Raw genomic sequence first — 25,600 nt, 5'->3', positions numbered from 1 at the left:
ATGAATGGTCTGGAACAAGAAATGTCGTATTTCTAGAAACTGTAAAAAATCAACAATATCTGTATATACGGGTCACCCGAACAATCAGATGAAGACTCAAATTCATGGTTGTTGTAGTTTCCTAATCAGAATAGCGATACATCACTCAAGAAAGAAGACATCCTAACAGCATTCAGGTTGGGAAAACAGGGTCAACAAAATAAAGCCAGGCCAGTTATTCTCAAATTTTACAAATTTGAACATAAAATACTAGTTATGAAAAATCTTGGAAAACTAAAAGGTAAAAGAATCTTGGCTGCTGAGGACCTTACTAAAATGCGCAAAGCTCTTATGTTTGACGCTAAGTCAGCTTTTGGAGAAAGATCGGTGTGGACTTTTGAAGGGCAAGTTTACACGAAAATAAATGGAGTTAAGATCAATATTAATAACAACTGTGATATCGCAAAGTACCTACCATGATGTTTTAATAACTGCTAGCTCCACTCTCACGATACTAATCAACTTATCAAATGGCTTGGGGCATAACTACTTGGATACATTACTTGTACTGATATTGAATATATTCAAATTAGTTTATCTAGATATTTTATTAATACTAATTTTTTTCCTCTTATTATTATAGCTTTTTTTTCAATGTACATCAAGATGGAGAAGGTCAAAAACTTACCTTCAAGAAATTCAGTAAAATAAAATCATTATCACATCAACTAAATATTCTGAATCTGTTATATCTTATATAAGTTACTTTCTTTCTCAAAAATTACGATAGAAATAACAGACTATTGATAAAGGCCATAATCCAAGGTTCAATAATTTGCTCAAAATTCAAACCTATAATGTTTATTGAATTTTTATACATTCAATTCATGTGTTGTATATTCTAATATTTGTTGAAGTGAACTGATCACTGATCAAAACTTTTGTATCTAGTAAAGTCACTTGAAGTTTTTGATACATATGAAAGAAATGCTGGATATGTTGATACATATTACAATTTATTAGCAATTTTCTGTTATTTATAAATCAAAGTTATGATATTTTCATTTCAAGGTTAATTCATTCTGAAATGGAATGAAAATTCATTCAGTAAGCTTCAGTTTTATTGACTGAAGTATTTTCAGCTACAATTCAACTAAAAATATTTCATAAACCTCATAAACCAGTATCCGTCGGAACACAGTGTTACCGAGAGATTACAGTAAATATTGTTGGAGAGGTATTTTTTGTTTCATTTGAATGATTTTCAGGCAACTGAAATCAACAAAATGAACCGTGATGAAAATGTTCGTACTAGTCCTGAAATGATGGAGATCATACTTCGCACCAATAATATGAATAAACAAAACACCGAATTCTGGATTAAAGCGGAAAAAAATTACTAAATAAAAATAGTTTAACGTTTTGAAAATCAAAGACAAACAAAATTTGATGTTTTCAAATTCTCTGCTTTTGATTTGCATTTTAATTATAAGTTAAAGTGATATTTTTTATGTTACATATAATTATTTACAGATATACCTGTGTAATTATTTCCTTAATCAACTGTAGTTTTGCTTTCAATCTCTAGTAGACGTGGGCAACTACGTTTTTATAAATAAATTTTGAAATCGGGTTTCGATAACAATAGAAAGAAGTTCTTATACCCTTTTCTGATTTTGATGGTTTGATTTTTCAATTGCCAACAGTCGTTACTGAAAAATCAGAAATATTCAGAAGTACCTGATTCCGAGTGTGTTCTTTCAATTAGTTAATTCATTGTCATTGTCAAAAAGTACTTTTTTAACAAATTCAACGCTTAATCCACGAATAATCACCCGCATCTGAATTGATTTCTTATTCAACTGTTAATTTCTGCTCAAGTTTTCACAAACTGAGGGATATACTCGTAAGAAATGTCAAATTCATCAAGCAACTGTATAGGTTCTCTGCAGTTAAAAATTAACTACTGGAAATATATCAAAACGAAGAATTTTTAATTTTCACTTCTTGTTAATAATATTTTTTAATTTTCAGCTTGTATTATTATTTCAATTTTTTTATTTTATTTTTTGGTTGTTACTTGTATGTTATTTTTTTGTAATTTCAGTTTTTTGTTTCTCAAAATTGATATTTTCCGGTTAATTTTTTCAATTTTTTACAGATTCTTTCAGGGATTTCAAATCAATTTATATTATATTAGATAATGGAAGTCCGAATTGATGAAATACAAAATGTTTGAACCTCCCAGTTTAAGTAATAGCCTCTTGATAGAATTCGTGCAGAAGGACTTACATTAGTTGAAAATCTCCTACAAAAGTGATTAAATCCCGAGCGGAATCCTCAACGGGTTTCTCCACCACGCATCTACCGCTGGTCCGTCCACTTATCAACAAAAACAATCACTACACATCAACATCACAGAGCACTCGGTAAACCAAAACGCGGGTACTTCTCGAAATCACGTTACCATTTTTTTTCCAGCAGCCCGATTCATATTAGATGGTTCTTCGGTACGCTCCAGCTCACCTACCTACGACAGACTGGTCAGGTTCTTGGACTACTAGAAGAAATTCGAGTGGGGGCAGGTGTAAAGTTTGACCCACCGACGAAATTTCACAGTACTGGGTCTCTGGTTCAGGTACTACCGCGGTGCGATCGAGGAGGACGTTGTCGTACGCGAAGGAAATTCAGTCAAGGTCAATCCGGTGCCATGGCGGATGTTGCGCCAATAAAAAATTTACGGTCGAATAATGAGAGACGATGGGGGTAATTACTCATAATTCACCCAATAATTGGAAGGTGCGCTTTCCAAACTCGAGTCACTTGTAGTTTGACTCAATTAGATTGATTCCAATTAATGTTGATGCTCCGGTGGTGGTGCAATTTTGAGACCATAACATTTTTATGAACGTCATTGGATGAATTTGTGACTCTGATTTCAGGATTGATGTTCATGATTTGGACAATCTTCTTGTCTGATCGTAATAAATTTGCAGGTGTTTAGAAACGACACGCTTATTCGAAAGTCTTTCGTTAATCTCAAACACTTCTACTCAAGTCTCTCTCTGTGTTATTGGCTTTCGCTTCCATTCAGGCGCATTAAGCCAACCCTTTTGCCAGTATCAATTTGAATATATTTTCCAACACTGGGGAGGTTCACTTGCCAAATTTTAGTCACATATCGTTTAGCTCAGTTCAATCGATTGAAGTTGACTTGCTGTTACTATAATATGCCCGTTACCGAAATATTTTCATGAACATCATCTGATGATTTATTTTTGGATTGATTCGGTCGTTACTTGATCAAGACCCACAGTAATTTAAAAAATACACGTCACGATTTGATCTTCACAAACTTTATTTTGAAAAATATATCACAACATGTTTCCCTAGCACAGTAGTTTTTTCAAGTGATAAATCCCTTTATTTTGAAAAATATATCACTACATGTTTCGCTAGCACAGTAGCTTCTTCAAGTGATAAATCACTTGAAGTGATGAATCACTTGAAAGAGCTACTGTGCTAGCAAAACATGTGATATATTTTTCAAAATGAAGTTTGTGAAGATCAAATCGTGAGGTGTATTTTTTGAAATCATCTGATGAATTTATGACAGTAATCTTACAATTGATGTTTCTGATTGGGACAATCTTTCTACTAGTCTAATTGTGGTAAATTCGCAGCCGTTGATGAAAGTTCTGGTGACTAAATAAAATGTTCATCTTGAAGATTGTTCAAATTTTCTTGGACACTTTGATTTGTATACTTTTTCTCAATAGTTGGGAGGTACGCTTGCCAGATAAGAGTCCCATGAAGTTTGTCTCAGTTAGATTTATATGAGATGATAGAGTTGATGCCTGCTGTTGGTTGTTTGTGGCCGTCTACAATCAGGCTTCAGCTTCAGGGTATGCTTAGGGGCGGAGATCCATACACGGGAACAATACTCCAAAGAAAGTCTGATCTGAGCTTTGTAAAGTATCAAAATTTGCTGAGGTTTTAACAGTTTTCTGGTTCGGAACAGTGTTTCAAGCTTTTGAGAAGCAGCCATTGCAACTCCAGCGACATAATTACGCCAAGACATATTGGTGCCCATTTCAACCGCAGCAAATTTAACGAAATAGCGGAATTGTCCATCCTGACATTATTATATTCGGTCCTGAGACATTCATCTTTCAGGATAAAGCCTATGCCTGGGTTTTTGTGGCATTGAATTGAGCCTACTTACTTCCACCCCAATTAGAAATTACTTCTAGATCCTCATTAAGGAATGCAACCCCCTGTTGCTGGTGAAAATGTGTATCCGCAGCCAATGTTCTGGAATCCAAATGGAATAACAAGACAAGTGGGCTGTCGTCAGTTGAGCAATATATTGGATTCTTCGTTTTTTCCGAAAAGTCGCCGATATACAATAAAAATAGGATTGGAGACAATATGGAACCCTGGGGAAAACCAGCGTTGATGTCAACAGTATTCGAGAGGTATCCATCGACGGCCACTTGCAGAAAATATTCGACAAGCTATAGCATCGAAATTTGGCCAGAAAACACTCATGCCACACACGGTCAAAGGCCTTAGAAATATCAAGCGCAACAGCTTCCAACCCTCCATGTTCCTCAATTGCGTTTCTCCAAATATGGGTGACATAAGATAGAAGGTCGCCTGTTGATCTTTGATTTCCAGAGCCATATTGATGATCGCTCAAGATGTTGAAGCCTTCCAAATATTCAAGGATATGGTGCTTTCTCTATTCTGGGAATAGGCTAAGCGCGAGCAATCTTCCAACAAGAAGGAAAAACCCTTTCCTTGTAAGACAGTTTGGATAGTCTGCAAAATACTGATGCGAGTTCATTGGCACAGATATCAAGTACGATGACGGACACTATATCAGTTTGCAAACGTTATCAATTTGGGTATATATTCATTCGGTAATAAGATGTATAACTGATTCTTAACTTTACGTATGCCATGGAAAAATATATCTACAGACGGTATACTTTCAATACTTCTACACATTGAAGAGATGAAACTGTGGACCTGCAAGGTATTTGAAACAATATTGTATTTTTGTATGTTCAATTTTTTTTCACAGCAATAAATAGCTTAAATTCCAAACTCGTAAATAACAGTCCATAAACTAACTATACTGAATCCTCCCAGAACGTTTATTTCATCTGTTATAACATTACTATGGAAAATCCGCTTCGATATCAATCATTAACTATTTCCAATAGCAATCGTTCGAAACACCACAGGTCAAGAGCAAATGCCCTCGTGGAACACACCCCGCAACGTTCAACAATAAGAAATCAAGGCCGACTCAATTAATACCTCATAAATCTTTACACAAATTCTGATCGTTGATAAATCGACTTCTACTGGAACAAGTAACGCATATTTTCGACATGTAACATGGTAGCTGATCTTATCCAAAATGAGAAATGTGTTCTGATATTTACTGGTTATTAATCGAACTATTTGGGATATCTGACTGATTACTATATAGAAATGTCTATTAAAAAACTCACATTTACTGTCAATTCAGTTGAGTTTGATTTGATTCATTCTTTGGTTGTGAGAAGTCATATTTAAGAATGAAGAGAATAGAATAGAAACTTTCTATGTTTTTACCACTTTTATTTGTAGTTAACGTTACTGCAGTTTCATCCTATAAGGACATTTTCAAACTTATACATAAACTAACAATGGTTTATTACATTAACCTTTATATAGCACCCCTGTAGGTGATAATAGAGGTACTTGGCTTGATTGAGTACCTGAATTTACAATTTACAATGTGGATGTGCTAATTTGAAAACCGGTGAGTAAACTAAATCGATTTGATCATTTAACAGGTTGCACCCGCAATGTTTATGCTTGTGAATTTCCAAGGATTCTGAATAATTGACTTTGTAACCCTTTCTTGTATAATGCAGAATTTCCGTACCTATCTGAAGGACCTTTCATGTTCAGCATACCGTTTTTGGAAATTTCGACCACATTGCCCCACATAAACACTATTAGACTCCGGACACTTGAGCTTATGAACTCCAGATTTCTCCAACTTGTCCACCTTATCTTTGGCATTGAAAATAAAATCAGATAACCTGGCATGTGGTCTGAATAACACTTCCACATTGTTTTATTTGAAGAAACTCGCATTTATCTCTGTTCTTTTTCCAAAATATGTAAGAGGTAAATTTACGGAAGTAAATTTACGGCTCAGTTTTCTGACTAACATCTGGATAGTATCTGCGTTGCATCCATTATCATGACCTATCTGTGTAATTATATCAATTTCCCTAGCTAGATTGTTAGCAGACAAAGTCAGTGAGAAAGATCTGTGCAACATTGAATTGTAGGCTGCTAATTTATGACTGTCTGGATGGAAAGAATCGCTTGGGATGGTACTGTCTGTATATCTAGGTTTTCTAAAAACATTGAACTCAAATTTATTCTGATTGTGTGTAATGGTCAGGTCTGAGAAATTTATCTGTTTCTCCATCTCTGTTTCGAGTATGAACTGAATGTTGCTATTGAGATAATTGATGAATGTCATAAATTGGTTCAGCTGTCGTGTAGTACCTCTGAAACGGCGAGGATATCGTCTACATATATATCTGTACCAAAAATAAAATATTATTTTCCCAGTTCGGAATTTACTATAGTGGTCTTCAAGTTGTTCATAAATATGCCTGCTAATAGTGTGGCCTAAGAGGTGAGCCCATTGGTAACCCTGAATCCTGTTAATAAAATTTGTTATTGAACTGCAGGTAGCTCTGATTTAGGCACACATCGAAAGCTGTTGAAACTTCAAAAGAAGTGATATGGTCTACTTTGGCTTGATCTAATATGTGTCAAAAGAGGGGCCTACACTCGTTGTACGCTATGTTGGAAAACATACATACAGTTTAGTATAATACAAAATCTAAATATAAATTAACTAGTGTGAACAGAAAATTACGTTAGAGAATATTCTATGCTACACCGAACTATAAAATGTGAATTTTGGAACACACTATCAGTTTATGAAATATCACTTAATCTTTTCTGGACATTTTGTAGTTTAATTTCAATGGAAATTCATGAATTTAATTTTGTTGAATTGTCCAGTGTTTCCTCTTGGACAAATTATTTATATATGCTTATATTTTTTACATTCGATATGGAGAGAGGTATATACCTGGTTTTCCTTTTATGTTTTGTGCAGTGAAAATCTCGTCTCCACAGGATTCTCCTCTCGTCTGCTGGAAATTCTCCGAGTAATAAATTTTTTGATAAGTTTCTTGGTTGGAATTGGCTTATACAAGTAAGTATCATCCAAGTATTACTTTTCAATATAATTATTCGATATTCACTAACACACAAAGTGATGATAGTATTTTCTTCCCTAGAAAGACTCTTTGGTTGAATTGTAAGATGAGTTTATCTTCTGAATTATTGGTGAGTTTTAGTGGAGGACCGTATATTTGTCCCCAGCCTTGATCTAGCATATTTTTGAAATGAAGATCCTGAATGTCCTACGTAACAATAGGCATATCACTTCATGAGTGGTCTGAAGTTCAAGTTGAGATGTGATTGGAGTTGTTGAAGCCCGAGATTTTGGACGGTAACCACCAGAACGATTTTATTATAGAAATACACTATGCGAAGGGTTTTCTTCAAATGGCTCAATACAGGGTGTTTCCTAAATACGGTACGGAATTTTAGAGGGGCTTTCGTTGGGTCATTGAAAAATAAGTTTTCATGAACACATATCTGGAGTTGCTTTGTTTCTGAGATACAGGGCGCTGAAGTTAAAAAGAACGGTATTCATGAAATATCATAAATATCCTCAAACCGATTTGGTCGAAATTTGCTACAGTCATGTGAAGTGATAAGGCGCTTATATAACGCTAACCAAATTGGAATTATTTGGTCCAGTGGAGTCTCAATGGGCACCATAGCCAACGACATTGGGGAAAAAAGTACGCCGTTGACTTGTTCCAAATTAAATTTTTTTTAGATCAATCAACTAAAAATACAACTTTTTTGTCGCTTGTGTTTTTTTTCATATCTAGCTTAATTTTGAAGAAAAAAATTGAAGACGCTGACAGTGATAATGTTATCATATCAATGAGTCAGAGTTGTCAATTGGTAGTGCAGGTGGTGAATTACCAACAACTGTAACAACGCCCGAACTAGAAAAAGCTATAGTTGATGCCATAGAAGACGATCCTTCAAATAGTACCAGAAAGATTGCACTGCAGCTGGAAGTCAGCCCAAAAACCGTATGGACAGTTCTAAAAAGGAACCTCCTCTACCCATATCACATACAGCGGGTCCAAGCTCCACTGCCTCGGTATTTTCACCCAAGAAAATTCCCACGCTATCAGAGAAAGTCATTTTTAGCGTTTCGTACCGTAGTAAAGAAACACCCTGTATATGAATTCAGTTAGAATTATCGAAATAGTCTGTCCTGCCTATTATGGTATTCTAGAATGAAAAACCATACATAACAAATGCAAAATCTCGACAAAGTCCATGAATTCACAAATGATATTGACTTTCCAAAGTAACAGTCTAATGTAAAGCAATAATACTATGCTGTTCTTGTTTGAAATAGTTTCAATATGGAGCTTGATAGAATCCAACAAAAGAATCTTCGACGTACGTTTCGAATCCCAGTTTCAGTTCATATCCAAGTTAGTGTCATCAGAAATGCTTCGAACTGATTCCCCATTTTGCTCTAACCCATTTATATCTGGGAGAGTGAATTCATACTTTCAGCTGTTCATCAAAGATTTCTCAAGTACAAGTTAGCACGTAATTTCCCGTTGTTTTTAAGTAAGTAATTCGTATAACGATAAACAATGTGCTGCTGGGAATGTGCCAATTACTGATGTTCATAGCTGTCAAGCCACACATTACTCAGTGTCACTGTTTTTTGGGTTTAAAGGCCGTAGATTTGTGAAATCTCTTCCTGACGTTACGCTAGCGCGAGTGTGGATCTCTATTGCTTTCCGTATCAGTCGGCTATGGTATCCCTGCTTGGGAATAATGAGTTTCGTGTTTTCAAACAGAATTCTGTGGTTTTCTTCACTGAATACGAGCTCTGCCACAGCTAACTTGTCCGTTTGGCCTAGTTTGCAGTTTTATTGATGCTCCTTCAATCTTGTTCACATGGATCTTTCAGTGGTTCCGATGTATACCTTCCCACAAGGGCACGGTATGCGTTAAGCCCCTGCTGATAATAGTGGGTCCCTCTTGTCTTTAACCGATTTGAGACATTGTTGTAACTTCTTGGTGAGTTTGAAAACCGTTTCAATGCTGTGTTTCCTAATGAGTTTTCCATCTGAGCCTCCTCCACGATTTGAACCATGAAACTCTTCAGTTTCATGGCCTTATTGACATTATTGTTACCATAAGTAACACTCTTGTGGCATTTATGATTGAGAAAATATTGATATGAAGATTGGAAATCATTGCCTCCCAAGCAATATCTTGGGACACATTGTAGTTCGAAAATAATAACTGGAATGACTTTACTGGACCACTAAATATAAAAAAAATATAAATGGAAAATCGTCGAAAAATTCGTGCAGATAACTTAATCGTTATGCACGATCTCCCTCACGACTTCATCAGTCAAATGACATAACAAAAATAGTAACAAAACAATTCCATACCAAATGAGATGTTCATTGTTAATTCAAAACAATCCAACCGAAATTCGACCATTGTCATAACCTATTGAGCAACTCTACCGGCATGACTGTACCTAGATCACGTAAAAGAAGAAAGAAATAATGTTACACAACGAAAATAACCAGACAAACTTTCCGTCAATGCAAATTTACTCAAAATAATAGTTCATTGTCCGATTCGTTCGAATTATTAATTTTAAGTTTGTCATCCGTATCGAAGAAATGCAGTCAGCAAATATCGATATTCAGTCGACTTTTTTGGAGGTTCACTTATCGAAGTGTGTCAATAAATTTGTTAGATGAAAGTACTGTTAGGAGAGATAATTTTAGAATCGTCGACTTTTTGTTGGAAGAATCAAGTCATTCGGATGAAAAAGTGTAAATTTCATTATCAGAAATAATCATTTTTGCGTGAACTAGTTCTTTGGTAATTGAATTGAAAATAGTTACGGAAAAATTGATTATTTTTTTTTCTCTACCACATATGATGATCGAATTGAACTTTCACGTATGGAAATATGATTGATGGTGCTCTTATATCTTATTTTGAATATTTCAGGGATAATAGAGAATTTGAATGAATATAGCAAAGAATTATTGAGAATTCCGAATGAAAAAAGATAATGATAAAAGATAGTGTCTCTCATACGGTATACCAATTTTTAACACTTTTAGTTCCACAAATAATTCACATATCATTTACAGTTATGAACAGGATACATTATTCTTCGCTTCATTTGATGACAATCCTTGTCCAGAGAAGTTATAGATGAAAATCATTAGAATAATAAATAATAATAAATAAATTTTATTGTTTCAACAACAAATAAATAAAAGTAATAAACGAAATTATTTACGAGTATGCATTTGTATGTTTTTTGATAAAATGTGACCAAACGAGTCAGGGATACACACTGGGGACTCTAGAGTTGCACATAGGTTTCCCAGACATTCAGTTACAGTATTACAGTATAGACAGTATATCAGTATAGACAGTGTAACAGTATGAAGTATAATAGTCAACATTCAGGCTCAATAACTGCAGCTTATATAGATAATGTATTAGAACAATGAGTAAGAATAAATAATTAATATAAAATAGTTGCTGCAGATGTAAGTAAAAGTAAATCGATCTCAATATATGTATAAACACCAAAGTACTGTTAGAATCCCAACCTGTGTTGAATATCCAGTCAAGGAATAATATTCAATGGCTACTCAAACTTCAACGAGTGTGTGTAACGTCAGTCTGTCTATCACATGTAAGAAGAAGCTCTTGTGAACTGTTGCTAAAGAAAAAGAAAAACGCATTTTCATATCATTCGAAAAAATTATTCATACAAAGTTGAATCAATATGCCAATAAATATATTGTCCCAGAGCAACATGGCTGTATGGCTAATGAAAAATAGATTTTTTATGGTTAATCACAATCAAAATATATCTCCAGAGTTCCTTATAATTTCGGGAGTCCCACAAGTCTCTAACTTGGGGCCTGCATCATTTACATTGTTTATGGGGCGGAATCATGATCAGCGGCAGAACCGATCTCGTTTTTCCAAATCGCTCCCTCACAGCTCGACAGTACCTCGACACCATTCTCCTACCTATCGTCCGTCCGTTTGCTGGTGCTGTTGGTGAAAACTTCCACCTAATGCACGATAATGCTCGTCCACATGTCGCGCGTCTAGTGACTGACTGGCTCACCAACGAAGGAGTTGATGTATTGCCATGGCCAGCACAATCACCGGACCTGAATCCCATGTGTCGGACATGATTCAACGAAGAATTACTCCGCATATGGGGAACATTCACACAACGTTTCAATTGAGAGAGCTTTTAATCGCTGAATGGGCAAATGTACCTCAGCAAGACATTGACAATCTCAATTTGTCGATGCACGATAGATGTAGGGCCGTAATAAACCAGCGTGGAGGCCACACTTTGTACTGATTCCAATTTTTTTTGTATTATGATTTTTTTTCGGGGTGCCAAAGAAGAGCCATATTTTTTTTAGTTTTGCTTATATGCGCACTCAGTATTTTTGACCATTTAATAAATTTTGTTGTAAGTTACGTTCGTTTATTAATCACCCGTCAACTTTTTTCCCTAAAGCGATCTGAAAAAAATTATTGCCATTTTTAAAAATATCCCTAGACTTTGCCGATGTGTGTAAATTGTTAAGATATTTGTATTGCAAAAAATATCATAAAAGGGCGGATTATAGGACGGTGCGAACATCAACACATAGTATAGAATTTGAAATATTATCTCAGCAGCAGAGACATTTTTGGACTATAATGAAATTTTTATATTAAATATTGAATAGTACAGTGGATTGTCCCACAATTCCAGATCCTCTCTTACATACATGCTTCATTTCGCTAATCAAATCGATGTCTTAACATCTTTGGACTGGACTTTATCTCAAAACAGATCTCGTAAATTGACATTAAATTACTTAATTGATATTAAATGTGTGTATTGTTGTTACGATGCATTAGTATTGAAATGAAATTATATATTTTTTATTACATTATATCCATATAGTTAGGCTAGTCAGCCTATTTGGATAAATAAATAAATCATATTCATTCCAATAATCACATCAAGTCTAGGAAAAGATACTCACTACAGAATCATCATATTCATTTTTAAATATATTTTCATTTGTATTTTGATGAACTGATTGTATTTGATTGAAAAAACGAATATTGTGAAATAACCTGTACAACTTAAAAAAAATAAATGATCTCAATCTGACTGCCCTGATTAACATTTCGTTAGCGAATTCGAAACGACTACAAAATACCAATATTCCTTGAATACTTGAAACTTATAATATATTACTGATATTTGTTTACTACTATGAGTTTCACGGATCTAACACTTGATTTCTAATTGCAATGGAAAACGTATACGGCTGTCTTCTTCTCACGAACTATGCTACCAATAACAATGAACACTTTTATTTTATGTAGGTCGTGGTATAATGGCTGTTTCAGTTTCGAAATGAATTTTCATGTTAACTGATTCATTTAACGTGGCGACTTCAATTCAAGTTGGCTCGGTGATAATGAACAGTATCAAAAATGAAATCGTTACCAGAATTTGATATAATTGACTAAAGCGTCCAAACAGGTATTTTTGGTTGAATACGATGTTGAAACTTGTGAAAACGCTGAATTCTTCATACATATAAATTTTACGTCGTCTTTTTTAGATTACACTTATTGAGAAAGTTGAGGTTCACGTGAATATTCACAAAAGCAAAAGTATTCCATTGGCGACATCAGATGCAAAATGACGTCTGATAGTAATTATTTTTTGATGATTTTCGATGATTATTTCATATAATTGGATTACCTATTCAATTTGAACATAACGATGAGATGGTAGACAAACATTGCCGAGCAAAAGAGAAACACATAGTGAGTAGATAGCAGCAGAGCATGGTTGGACTCATCAACATAACATCAAGTGGTCCCATGCTGAGATCATCCACATGGAGAAACATTGGAGTAAGAGGAAGTTCAAAGAAGCTGCATATATGTTATCCAACGATACAGTTAGCCAAACTAGCGTATATGCAACATATGGAAACCTGTAATCAAGCGAATAACGGTCAACTCCCGCTAAACCGGTGAAGTGAAAAGAGAAAAGAGGGGATAGGATAAAGCGCTCAAATGAACTATAAATAGTCATCTCTCGAAGGAATCAGTCCAATTATCACCCGAAGACGATTGTGGATTCTAACAATCGAAACATCTTAGTTTGAATTCTTTTTGATTCATTTTTCAATTTTTTGCTCATTTTCGATTTGATTTTTTTCATTTTTCAGTTTTTTATTAGTGTAGTGAAAGTTCAAAGACAATGCCAAAAAGGCACTAAGTCGTATCTTCGTTAATACTAGTCGCATCGTCACGTGCAGTACATCAAATGAAACGGGAAGGGATGATGAATTTATTGATAAAGGAATAAACCAATATATAAACGCTTTCACATTCAAAATATAGTGTTTCATATTCCAAGTCGTAAACAACAATGGAAGAAATACGATTTCACCACGAAGAAGCAGTAATCAATGGTTTGAAGATGAAGAAATATCGTGGGTGTTGACGAAAAAACTGCAACGTTTGTCCTTTTAGCAAAACTAGATTGTGATCCCTCAAAAATGCATAGGAACCCCAAAATGGTTGATTATATTTTCATCCAGCCAGAAAATCGATGCAAAAGCTACACAAGGAAGCTGTATGAGCGTCTAAAGAAACAAGTAATTTAATTTACAAGATAAAAGGAAAAACATAAACATTTTCACTATATGAAAAACTTTCAGGAACTATTTCTTTCAGATGATCAATTTTTGATATATTCTCAAACACAAATTCATTTACTCCCACTTGAATCAACTTGGGTGACGACCTTGAACATACATAAATACATTTCTTTTTATCGAAAATTTTGTGCGCAATTTGAATTCGTATTGAATAAGATTTGTTAATTTATTGAAATGATGCAAAGCTGCCATCGAAATATGCTAAAATTGGTTGACATTTGAAAAGTCATTAATGCAAATGGCCAAACTTTAATGACACGATGTATTTTTCGGAATTTGAAGTAGAAAATCATTCCATTCTTTCGAATATTCATCACTGAATATTATTGAATCAGTAAATCTGCTCATGTAGGTTTCGGTTCAACATAGGAACATCTCTGATGATGAAAAAAAAACAAACATGGGATAGCCAATACTTTTCATTGATGCTTCTGCGTTATTCTTCAATGAACGACTTTAGACTCACCCGTTCATCAAATAAGATGCAGGATACATTTTCAACCATTCAAGAGTAAAAATGTTGGAAAAACGTATTTGAAAAATTGAGTAGTTGAGGTGGATTTCCAATATAAACTTCAATGTGTTCGCTGCTTTTGATTGAAGCATTTGAAGAAATGATTGCCGGTTGAATTTTAATTAACATTCCTTTGTTTACTCTTTCTATACTGAAAACGTCATCCATGTGGATGAATGAGTCTAGCGAAAGTATTTTCATACGGTTTTTGAAAATGGACGTAGTGTTCCAGGAGGAAGGTTCATAACAATAATTTCATCAAATCTGGGAGTTGGTGCTACCCGTTCAAGCTATCGAATCCTTTTGAAATATAATAATAATGATAACCAGAAGTTTAATATTTTTCCTGACACGTGCCACACCAATCAAGTTGGTGATTCCAAAAAGTGCTTGTTTCGGATTCATTCTATGCCAGAGATTCCAGTTTCACCTTTAAATGCGATATTAATACTCATCGAATGAATATTCATTCACAGTATAATCGTACTCCATATAATTTAAATTGATATCTTAGGAGCTATAGCAAAGTTGAATTTATCGCGTGAGAAAAGAAGTCAAGTGGTCTGACAAACAACCGGTTCACGTAGTGAATTAATTCACTCACCCAATTTCAAAGTTACAATTGTTGTGAACAGCTGTGAATTTCATTGACATGATATGATATTGTGAGGTAGTTGTAATAGACTTTGAAATATAAAAAGACCAAAGAGGTGGCTTTAAATACCCCTATCAATGAACAGCCCCACCAATATGAAAGAGGATTCGAATGGTTCTCAGAAATCGAGAATATTCAAGAGCGTTCGATATTGTTTTGCGGGATTTCTGGCATTGTCCCAATCTATCCAGACTATTCCTGAACATCCCAGAATATTCTGGTATGTTCTAAATGTTGAAAATGCTCTTGAATATTCTTTCTCTTCATCGATCAGGGATGTTCCAAGATGTTTCCAAATTTTACAGACTAATTCTGAACATTTGAAAATGTTCCAGATTGTTCTGGAATATTTTGTAACTCTCTCGAACGATCTGGACTGTTCCAGAAATTTCTAGAGGCGCAAATCCGAACCCTCATATCTCCAAAAGCACGCCTTTGAGGTAAAAAATGGGAACTCAATAATAATAAACCTCTTTATTACTACAACCACAAATATTTTTTTACAAAAAATTCATATTTGTTAATTTCTCTGACGATTCAATTTAAGTTTAGCTGTGAAAGGACAGATACATCTTCAAATAAGTAATCCTATATGTAATTTATCTAACATTGATTATTCAGTTTCTTGGAATGTATATTACTGAATTGATATTTTTTTAAGAACAAAACACAAGCTTTACAGGAGAATCCTTAAGGCTTTCCCAGAGCGGTGCCTGTGTGAAAGTAGCGTTTTAAATTGGATTTGAATCGCTGGCAATTAAATCCATTTGGAGCGCCGTGGGTTCGATTCCCGCCCCGACCAGATATTTTTCTTGAGAGAATTTATCTGGTTGAAGCTGGGATGATTCTGCAACCATGTTAGGAATTACACGTTGAAATGTAAGACCTCGTTAGTCCTTAGCTCGCACAAGTTTTTCAACTTCTGAGAGTTGTCGTTCGTATGGGTGCGACAGCTGATTACTAAAAAAACAGATTTTAAACAGATTTTAAACAGATTTTAAACAGATTTATAGAAGAATGACAAATCTTCAACCTTTATTTGATGTTCCAGGCTATCAAGGCGTGATGTTGGCGTCTCCAATCAGGCGGATGGCTCTTTTCTGGATGGAATCCAGCAACTCGACATGAGTGGGCCAAGTCATATTGTATGAAGCAGAAAGCGGAATTGTTTGCCCTGACATTATCATATTCGGTTCGGATACATTTATCTTCTTGGAGAAAATCGATTCCTGGAGAAAACCAATGATCGTTCAAGATGTTAAAGCCTTTCAGTATATTCTATATTCTATTTATCTATATATTCTATCAGAATGTATACATTTGTGGAATTATTGTGAAATTGATAGGCTCCCGAAGTGAATTGATGAATGATCAATAAACCTACATATGTATTCATGAATTTCATTCGGAGCGGTAGTCTTTCGATAACTTGAGGTAATAAAAAAGTTGCGTTGAAAATGTTCTCACATTTCGAAACTATTGGACAAACCGCGGCACATATGAACCCAATTTAATGAGATATATGTAATAAATCGTACACAATTCACACTTTCATAATTTTCAATTACATACCAGTATCGTGATTAGTTGATAACGGCTGAAACAGGCTATTATTATTGCCAATAACAACTACTTATTTGCGCCAACAGAATAAGTCGGTTACGAAGAAATAATTACTCGACATTTGATAATTTGTCAATTGGTCTGTTTGAGTATACACATGTACCGAGAAAGTGTGGATAAATTATATGTCTTTTGGCATAAGAAGTTTTTTGTAGTTGAACGTTATAACAAACTAGTGCTAACTTTACGAGATACTAGATCGACGACAGTATTCATCAGCTCTCTGTAATCCGCTACGACATAGCCTGAGAGATTTATAATATCCGGTGAAATCCGGGCAAACGCACATTTGAATTCTGATTATGACGACTTCCTCTTCATATCATCAATTTCACTGGAAGTGACTCAATCTCAATTCGACAAGAAATATCGTTTCAGGAGTGGACTTCCTTTGGGCCACCCAGATGGCACAAATTGATGGGTTCACGATGAACTTGGCCTAAAACTTAATGGGAATTCATTGTTAATTCGACCACCTGAAAAAACTTCATCACGAGATTCACTTTCGTCTTTGTAACGTTGTTTAAATAAACATTACACTGTGATTAGGTCAGATTGATTGCTGTTTCAATTGATCGAACCCCGATTTCCGTATTGTTACATCATCTTTGATATAAAAACAAGAACAAGATTGGTGAAACGCGCGACGAGACGCGACGCAAGTTGGCGTCTTCAGGGGAAGATTTAATTTCTTCGTAATACTGAAAATTAGTCGGCACTAGCATAATTCAACTTGCTCAGGCTACATCTCTTGATGCCATTCAACTGACATTTGTCTTTACGTTTCTGTATCTGTAGAGTAGGGAGGGTGAGTGTAAGGCCACAGCACTTAGGCCACATGTAACCCATTGTAAATCCTCCCGAAGAGTTGTATTTCTAGGTGATCGTCCATCCTGTCCTTTCCAGGAAGCTGGATAGGTCACTGGGAGACATCTCCTTTATATCGGCAGGTGTAGGCCAAGTCTCGCCGAACGCACACTCTCTTATTGACGATAACTCCGGACATTTGCATAGGACATGCCTGACAGTTACATCTTCCTGTTTACACATCCAGCATAGAGGTGTCTCCACTAGCCCCATATTGTGGAGGTGTTTCCTCAGTTGACAGTGGCCAGTCAGAAATCCTACTGTTGAGCATAGATTTTTCCTGGTCATCGCCAAATATTTCTTGGGCGCCAGCTTCCCAGGGTCGCCCAGGGTGATCCTGGCAACATTGCATCCTTTGACTCCATCTCATCTCTTCAAGGATTGAGCATGAGTGTAACATTTGGCTAGCTCCATAATTGTCGAAGTCATCAGGCCGTAGGTGCCACTGGGTCCTAAAATTCTTAGTCCAGCCGCTTCCTTGGCTAAAAAGTCGGCAATGCGATTACCTTCACTCCTGTCGCGCCCTTTAACCCACCTCAGGATAACGTTATTATCTACCGAGGCTTTGGGTAAATCTTCGTGGCACTCTAATGCTAGCCCTGAGGTAACACGTTGTCTGTTCAAGTCTGATAGGGCTGGTCTGTTGTCAGTGCAGATTGTTATGTTTTTTCCAGAAATTCCTTTCCTGGTTATTTCTTTTGTGGCGATTGAAATACCAGCCTTTACGTTTATTAACTGAACTGGACAGTAATGTGTATGACGAAATAACAAAAAATCACAAGCATAATATACAAATTTACAATTTTTTATTCACCCTGACATCCTTTTCAATGCGATCAATTCAATTCTCAAATTAAAGTTCAATTATATTAGGTGGACTGGAAAGTTCATAGGGTGACACACAGATGGTGCTACTAGTATTGAATACATATGATTTTCAGTTAACCCTAACCTTCGAAAGAAACGTATGAAAATTATTAGAAATTGATAGATTGTGACGTAGAACATTTTGAGTGGAACAACTTTTGTTAGTGTGATGAAAATGGATAAAAATGAATTTCATGTGTCAATGAAGCATAGGCTGACTTTGCATCAGGAAAATCAACCTTTGAGAAGTGGTTTACCAAGTTTAAACGAGGTGAAACGAGCACCAAGGACGATGCCAGCTGTTCGGTCTCAAAATCTTGCTATCGAAATTATTATGTTTTTTAAGTACATCTTAACTTTTTACTATTCAGCCTACAATTGCCAGCTCTGAAATTTTTACAACAAAACAGATTGTTTTATAGCATTATTTTTATTTTATGTATTTTTTTTATAAAGAACCTCTTTATTCATCTATATAATAACTACATAGTATAAATATGTCCTATATCTAAAAGAACATTTTCTTTTGAAAATCTATTTACACAATTAGACTCTATCATGAAACACCTACTTCTACTAAGTGTATTAACAAACCCTGTTGAATCTTTGTGATGCTCCAGGCTGTTATACAATTACACACAATGAACCCATTGCCAAACATTTGTGTAATTTTCATTTTTGAATACTGTACGTATCTCCATTTTGACGAAATATTACGGTTTCCAATGACTTTCCATACCGTACTCCAATTTATATTTGTGAATTTCTTTTCTATCAGCGGTTTAATCATAACTTTTTTGGAATAATATTTATAAATATTTCATTAACTAGTCTTGTTAAGGTAAGTTATTTGATATTTCATTATTCCCTCGGGTTTCCTAATCGGGCTTTTCCAGTTGGTCTTCTAATTCACGGGTTTTTTTCCAATCCACTTATCCTCATAAAATTCAATATTCCCGATTTTTTTTTCTCAAGCAACCCGTATATTTAAGTCTATTTCACGTAAATATTGTAAGCTACAAATAGCTATATTTTAAATTCCTCAATTGTTCCTTGTATTCCTTATCTTGGGAATTACCCGCTATTATGACCTCTCCTATCTATGTTAACCTCTGTCTATTCCTACAATGACGAATCTGAAACCCCTTCTCTAACTATCGATGTGAAACATTGCAATTTTGTAAATTCATTCATTACGTTTTAAACCTTGTAAGAGTATAGTTAGAATAAATCTTGTATACCTGGCAGTATACCTTGCCAGTTATTTTTCTTATCCTATTTCTTCACAAGAGTTATTGTAATAATTCTTGTGTGCATTAAGCATTCATTCTCACAACAAAATAATCTTGGGTCAAAACACAAGCAGTGGACGCTCCAAAGAAGTTATCTACGAAAACATAAAGAAAGTCCTAATCGTGATTTGCTCAACACAAACTTGAAACTTAGACTATGCGAGTCTCTGATTATGTCAAAAATTTCCTATTGCGACAGTATTTATGAACCTGTTTTGAAACGATCGGATGCTCTCCCACTACAGCGTATTCAGAATAGCTGTCTACGTTTCTCGTTTGGTATTCGGAAATATGACCATATATCCCCAGCAATGCAAGAATCAGGATGGTTAAATATTGAGAAACTTAGAACTCTACACCTTCTTACCAACACACATAAAGTTTTGATAACTCGACAACCTGATTACTTACTGAAGAAGCTTAAAACATTCTCTACGATTAACAGCTTTACTACAAGGAACAGTTCAGTACTAGTCATCCCCAAACACAAATCTTCCATCTTCACCCGCTGCTTCTCGTATAATGCACCCAAATATTATAATCAACTACCCTGCGAATCTAGATCATACACCATCGTAAACTTTGAAAACAGACTGAAGACTTATTTAACTCATTAGCCTCTTGCCCGTTCCCGACCTTGGCATTTTTAAAATGAGTTTTCTAAAGTAAAGCAATAACTAAAATTTTTTGATATTGTTAACTTGACTTGTGATCATATTATTTATCTATAGTTTCTCCCAGGTTGAGTTGAAAAACAGCCTTGGCTGATACTCCGCCTATTCACCATATACTGGAAGTTTTTTTTCTTTGTTTTTGTTATTGTTCCTGTATTCTGTTTTATTTTATTTTTGTCTATTCCATTTGTATTTTTATAGTGAATAAAGACGTATTATCATTATTATTATTAAAATGATTTTGGATGACCGCAAAGGGAAATAGCTGAGACCACGAAGATATCAAAATGACGTGTTGGACATGAATATTTGGGTATGCAAAAGCTCTGTTCAAAGTGAGTGCCTTGCGAGCTCACAATAGACCAATAACAAAAACAAAATGATGATTCTGAGCCATATATGCTCCAGAACCAACCCGTCGATATGTGACAATGGCTTCAACATTTCCCATCAGAATCAAAACGATCGAATTCTGAGTGGTCTGTACGTGGTGAACCCACTCCAAAGCGTGCAAAAACGCAACAGTCAACTGGCAATGTTATGGTATCAGTATTTTGGAATGCGAACGGTATAATATTCATTGACTATCCTGAAATAGGAAAAACCGTCAACAGCGACTATAACATACCGTTACTGGAGCGTTTGTAGGACCCATTTGAAGAAAAAGAAAAAGCAATTTCAGCAAAACAATGCACTGTATCACAAGTCAATGGAAACTATGGCAAAAATGCATGAATTGGGCTTCGAGGTGTTTCTGCATCCACCGTATACTCCAGATCTGGCTCCAATCGACTTTTTTCTGTTCTCAGACCTCGACAATATACTCATTGGGAAGAAATTAGGCACCGACGAAAAGGTCATCGTCGAAACTGAGGCATACCTTAAGGCTGAAGACGAATCGTACTACAAAAATGGTATCGAAAAATTGTACAATGCGCAATGGCAATGATGACTGAATTTCATACGATGCGGTAATGGCTTGGTGCTGAAAACACAACAATGGAAAGAAAATAGCATATATGGATGTATATATTGCTTTTTCAATGAAACGACTCTCTAACGGTAAACCTCCATCGAACAAAGATTGCAAGAAAGTTGTCGCCTACAAAAATCTGGCCTACCAGCAGTGTTGCAAAAATCCCAGTACCGAAAACCAAACTAGGTTTTCTAATACTCGCAACAGCTGCAAACTTAAAATAAATGCAAGCAAATAATTTCACAATCAGAGAATTCGGAATACACTGCTTGCCAATCTCAACGGGTCCAGATCCTACTGGTTGGGAGCTAAAAAGCACCACAGCAAAAGCAAATCTACTATCTGAACAATTTGTGTCCCACTCCACAGTCGATTTTCTGTGAAAGACTAGAATCTACAATGCCGGATATTACTTTCCACAACGTCTAGTCAGGCGAGTTTTGAAACAGCTCAATATCAAAAAGACGTCTGGTCCTGATGAAGTGCAGACTTTTCAACTTGTCTTACAAGGGAAGGGTTTCTCCTTCGTGTTGGAAGATTGCTCGCGTGCCGTCTTTTTCCAAAAAGGGCAAGAAAAATCTTCCATATAACTATAGACCAGTTGCTTTGGTATCAGTGATATCAAAAATCATTGCGAAAGCCGTAAATCATTATGGAAGGCTTTAACATCTTGAGCGATCATCAATATGGCTTTCGAAAAGAAATATCGACAGGCAACCTTCTACCGTATGTCACCCATATTTGGAATAACGCAATCGAGAAACATGGGGAGTTAAGAGCTGTTCCGCTTGATATTTTCAAGGCCTTTGACCGTGTGTAGCATGAGGGTTTGCTGGCCAAACTTTGAGGCTATGGCTTATCGGATCATTTAAGTGTATAGCTCTCCAGCTTCATGTTAAAACGTTCTTGCAAGTGACCGTCGATGGATATACTTTTACCTTGTCCAACCCTCTTTTTATTGTACATCAGCGAGTTTTTGAACGACAGCAAACTCGTCTCGTCATTCCATTTGGATTTCAGGACATTGGCTTCGGAGGCACATCTTCACTGGCAGCAGGAGGTTGCAAATCTTAATGAGGATCAAGAAGTGATGAATATCTCTGAATCGGATATGATAATGTCAGGACAGACAATTCCGCTTTCTGCTTTGATAAGTTTGTTGAGGGTCAAAATGGATACCAATATGTCTTGGCACAATCATGTCGCTGGAATTGCAAAGGCTGCTTCTCAAAAGTTTAGAACCAAAAAATTTTACACACTTCAGCAACTTTTGATGCTTTATCAAGCTCAGATCAGACCTTCGGAGTATTGTTCTTATGTATGGAGCTCCGCCCCTAAGCATACCCTGAAGCTGCTGGATTCCATCCAGAAAAGAGCCGTCCGCCTGATTGGAGACACGAACGTCACTTGAAACCTTGATAGTCTGGATCAGAGATTTGTCACTCTTTCACGGGAGGTGTTCAAGTGACTTGGCACCTTTGATTCCATCAAGAGCTGCACAAATCAGAAATATGTGACGGACTCTGGCTGTTCATTGTTTTGAAGTTCAACTTAATACACCTAGGACTTCACTGTTCATGAATAAACTTCCCAAGAACATTTTTTCCAAATGAATTCAATCTCCAGCGGTTCAAACTCAACTTGAATCGCTAGTTTTGCACAGGCACCGCTGGTAGAGCGACTCAAGGATATTTCTGTAGTACCCGTGTTTTGCTATCTGAAGGGCTGCTTGCTGGTGACTTTTTGCCTCTTTATAAAAGGTGAACTATGTTGGACTGTTGTCTTCAATGTGCCGATGATTTTAGTGATGGCCCGGCCATTGAGTTTTGCTGAGTTAATCATACCAGAACTCAAGTGATTTGTACTATGACAATCGCTCTCTTGAAATCATATACCCGCATCTCAAAAAAAGATTCACTATTTCAACGTGTTTTCTGTTGAACCTCCATTGTCCATGTCAATGCCCATTGTTGGGAAAGTTGTCTACCGACTCCTAGACACTGAATCATGAAGCAATAACCCCTCCAAAACAGGAAAAAAGATATAAAATAAAATCCACGTTTTTCTTTACACGCCGAATGCACTTGACGAATCATCCATAAACATGAACATGAAGGTGTTATGGTCCCATTGTTATACAGCACTTGACATGTAAACTTTATGCAAATGCAGAACGTTTTACATATTATTACATTCGAATAGATGCTTGTCGTCCGATGGATTTTCTCTAGGAAATACCGAGGCGAATGATATATTGCCTAGAAGATATCCGGCTCACTGCATACGAGGATTTCGTCATTTCCATTTTTGTTTTGTAGTTTTTAATTTCTAGTAGACCGTTGCATTATAGGTGGAGTTTTGATGAGACAATAAATGATAACAGTAATTTAATCGAAGAATGTAAACTTTCACCACTGGAGATATCTGTATGAAGGCTATTTTCTGAGTTTACTGGCCGTAGTCTGCAGACGTTTCGTCCACTGCTGCGGTAGATATTTTCAAAGGCGATGTGGTGAAGGCCGCAAAACCCGAGCTAGTGTTCTGATGGTTCAGAGCATCAGCTCGTACAAGTAGTCTAGGATCCCGCTGCACAATCACTACGTCCATAGCGTAGTTAACCAAACTTCAGATTTTTACATACATTTATGAATAGGAAAATACATTAATACATTAAGTGAAAAAGTGGCCTTCAGCTCCATCTATATGTATGTATGTACTTACAATGGCTATATCTGGGCAATTAAATAGAGTATAAGACATCTGAAAACAACTTTCATAATAATTGAGTGAATATGGAATTGAAAAAAAATGGAACTAACTAAGAATTATCTTCAATATCCATTTTTCATTGTCAAACATAACTAATAAATTTCAGAAAAATTTTCAGCTAGGTCAATGATTTACAGTCAACTCTGAAATATATAGATTATCTTCTTTTTGCCAATGATTTGAAACTCTTTAAATCAATCCAAACAGTTCGAGACTGTACATATCAGCAAAAGGATGTAAATAACATTTTAGATTGAAGTTTGAAGAAAAGCTGCGAGAGTTTTATTGTATTCATATAAAAAAAAGTAATACATATTATGAAATTATGAAACGACAACAAAAATCAATTGGCGCTTCGGAGCGACTTGAAGGATTCCAGTGGCGCATTTGCCTTTTCCGCTGCAGGAAAACCCGGAAAAACCTGCAGCACCACATCATCTGAAAATCTTGATCTGCCAATGTCCTGTCGTCCATAGAATATAATGTAGAGGCTCCAGAGAATCCAATAAATTCAAGATTCTGCTCACGAAGAGTATTCAACAAGAACCCCAAGAATTTAGAAAAATCCTCTTGTTGTCTTAATGAGTATCTCGTGGACTTCAAAGACTCTGAGAAATCGGTTGGTGGGAAAGATGATACATTCTTATGGAACTGCAGTTTTATGAACAGGTGTTTGAGTTTGGTGAATGAATAGGAAACATTCTCGTTCTCGTTGCTTTTCGTGTAGCAAGTTTCCTAAGTTATTCAATCCAATTTTCTCCACAAGATTTTCGGGGCAACTGTCTACTGATTAGTAAAGAAGAACATGTTTCACAGAATCTGCATCAGAACCATTTCTCAAGCTGCAATCGATCCTTCCAAGTGGTGAAGGGTTTCGTAAAGGGATCGATTCGGCTCTTGCTCCATGAAGTATTTTAGCTGTTTGACTTTTTTGAATAAATATATTAGCGATCACTTTTTGACTGGTGACGTGTTATAAATGTATTCCTTTATTCATAAATTTAAAATGTGAAAATGTAAAAATTTTTTGTTTGATCGATTATGCTATGAACGTAGTGATTTTGCGGCGGAATCCTGTATTTCAGCCTACATACAGTAATTCAATTGAAAGCGCAACTCCTTTTTGAGCGATGATGAATTTGTTTTATCCATCGAAATATATATTACAATTGGCTTTTAGATGAAGTGGCCTCATTGTTTACAAAATAGAACAGATGTTGATGAAAGTAGATTACATGGACAAAATAATACCAGACAACGTCGTTTCGACCCATCATTGGTTTCATCAGTGATGACAGGTGAAACCTATCAGGATTGGTTCAATATAAACCCCTTAAGTATACATCTTTCGTAGTACCTCATCAAA

General features: G+C 35.7%; 1 protein-coding gene across 3 annotated transcripts in view; it reads right to left on the bottom strand.

The window, feature by feature from the left end:
• LOC111502945 (uncharacterized) overlaps nt 1-25,600 on the bottom strand; it is a 240,176-nt gene that overhangs the window by 85,062 nt on the left and 129,514 nt on the right. Inside the window, exon 1 of one of the 3 annotated variants that reach the window (XM_023159989.2) lies at nt 2,272-2,624. The exons of the other annotated variants lie outside the window; for them this stretch is intronic. The gene's annotated coding sequence lies outside the window, so the exon portion shown is untranslated. Of the gene's footprint in view, nt 1-2,271; nt 2,625-25,600 lie in introns of those variants that run through there. 3 annotated transcript variants of the gene reach the window in all.

Source organism: Leptinotarsa decemlineata, unplaced genomic scaffold (assembly GCF_025532065.1).
Source record: "Leptinotarsa decemlineata unplaced genomic scaffold, Ldec_3_MD MMD2_tig00026354_RagTag_RagTag, whole genome shotgun sequence".
Taxonomy (NCBI): Eukaryota; Metazoa; Arthropoda; class Insecta; order Coleoptera; family Chrysomelidae; genus Leptinotarsa; species Leptinotarsa decemlineata.
Note: the sequence above shows the minus strand (reverse complement) of the source record. Positions and strands in the feature narration are given on the sequence as shown.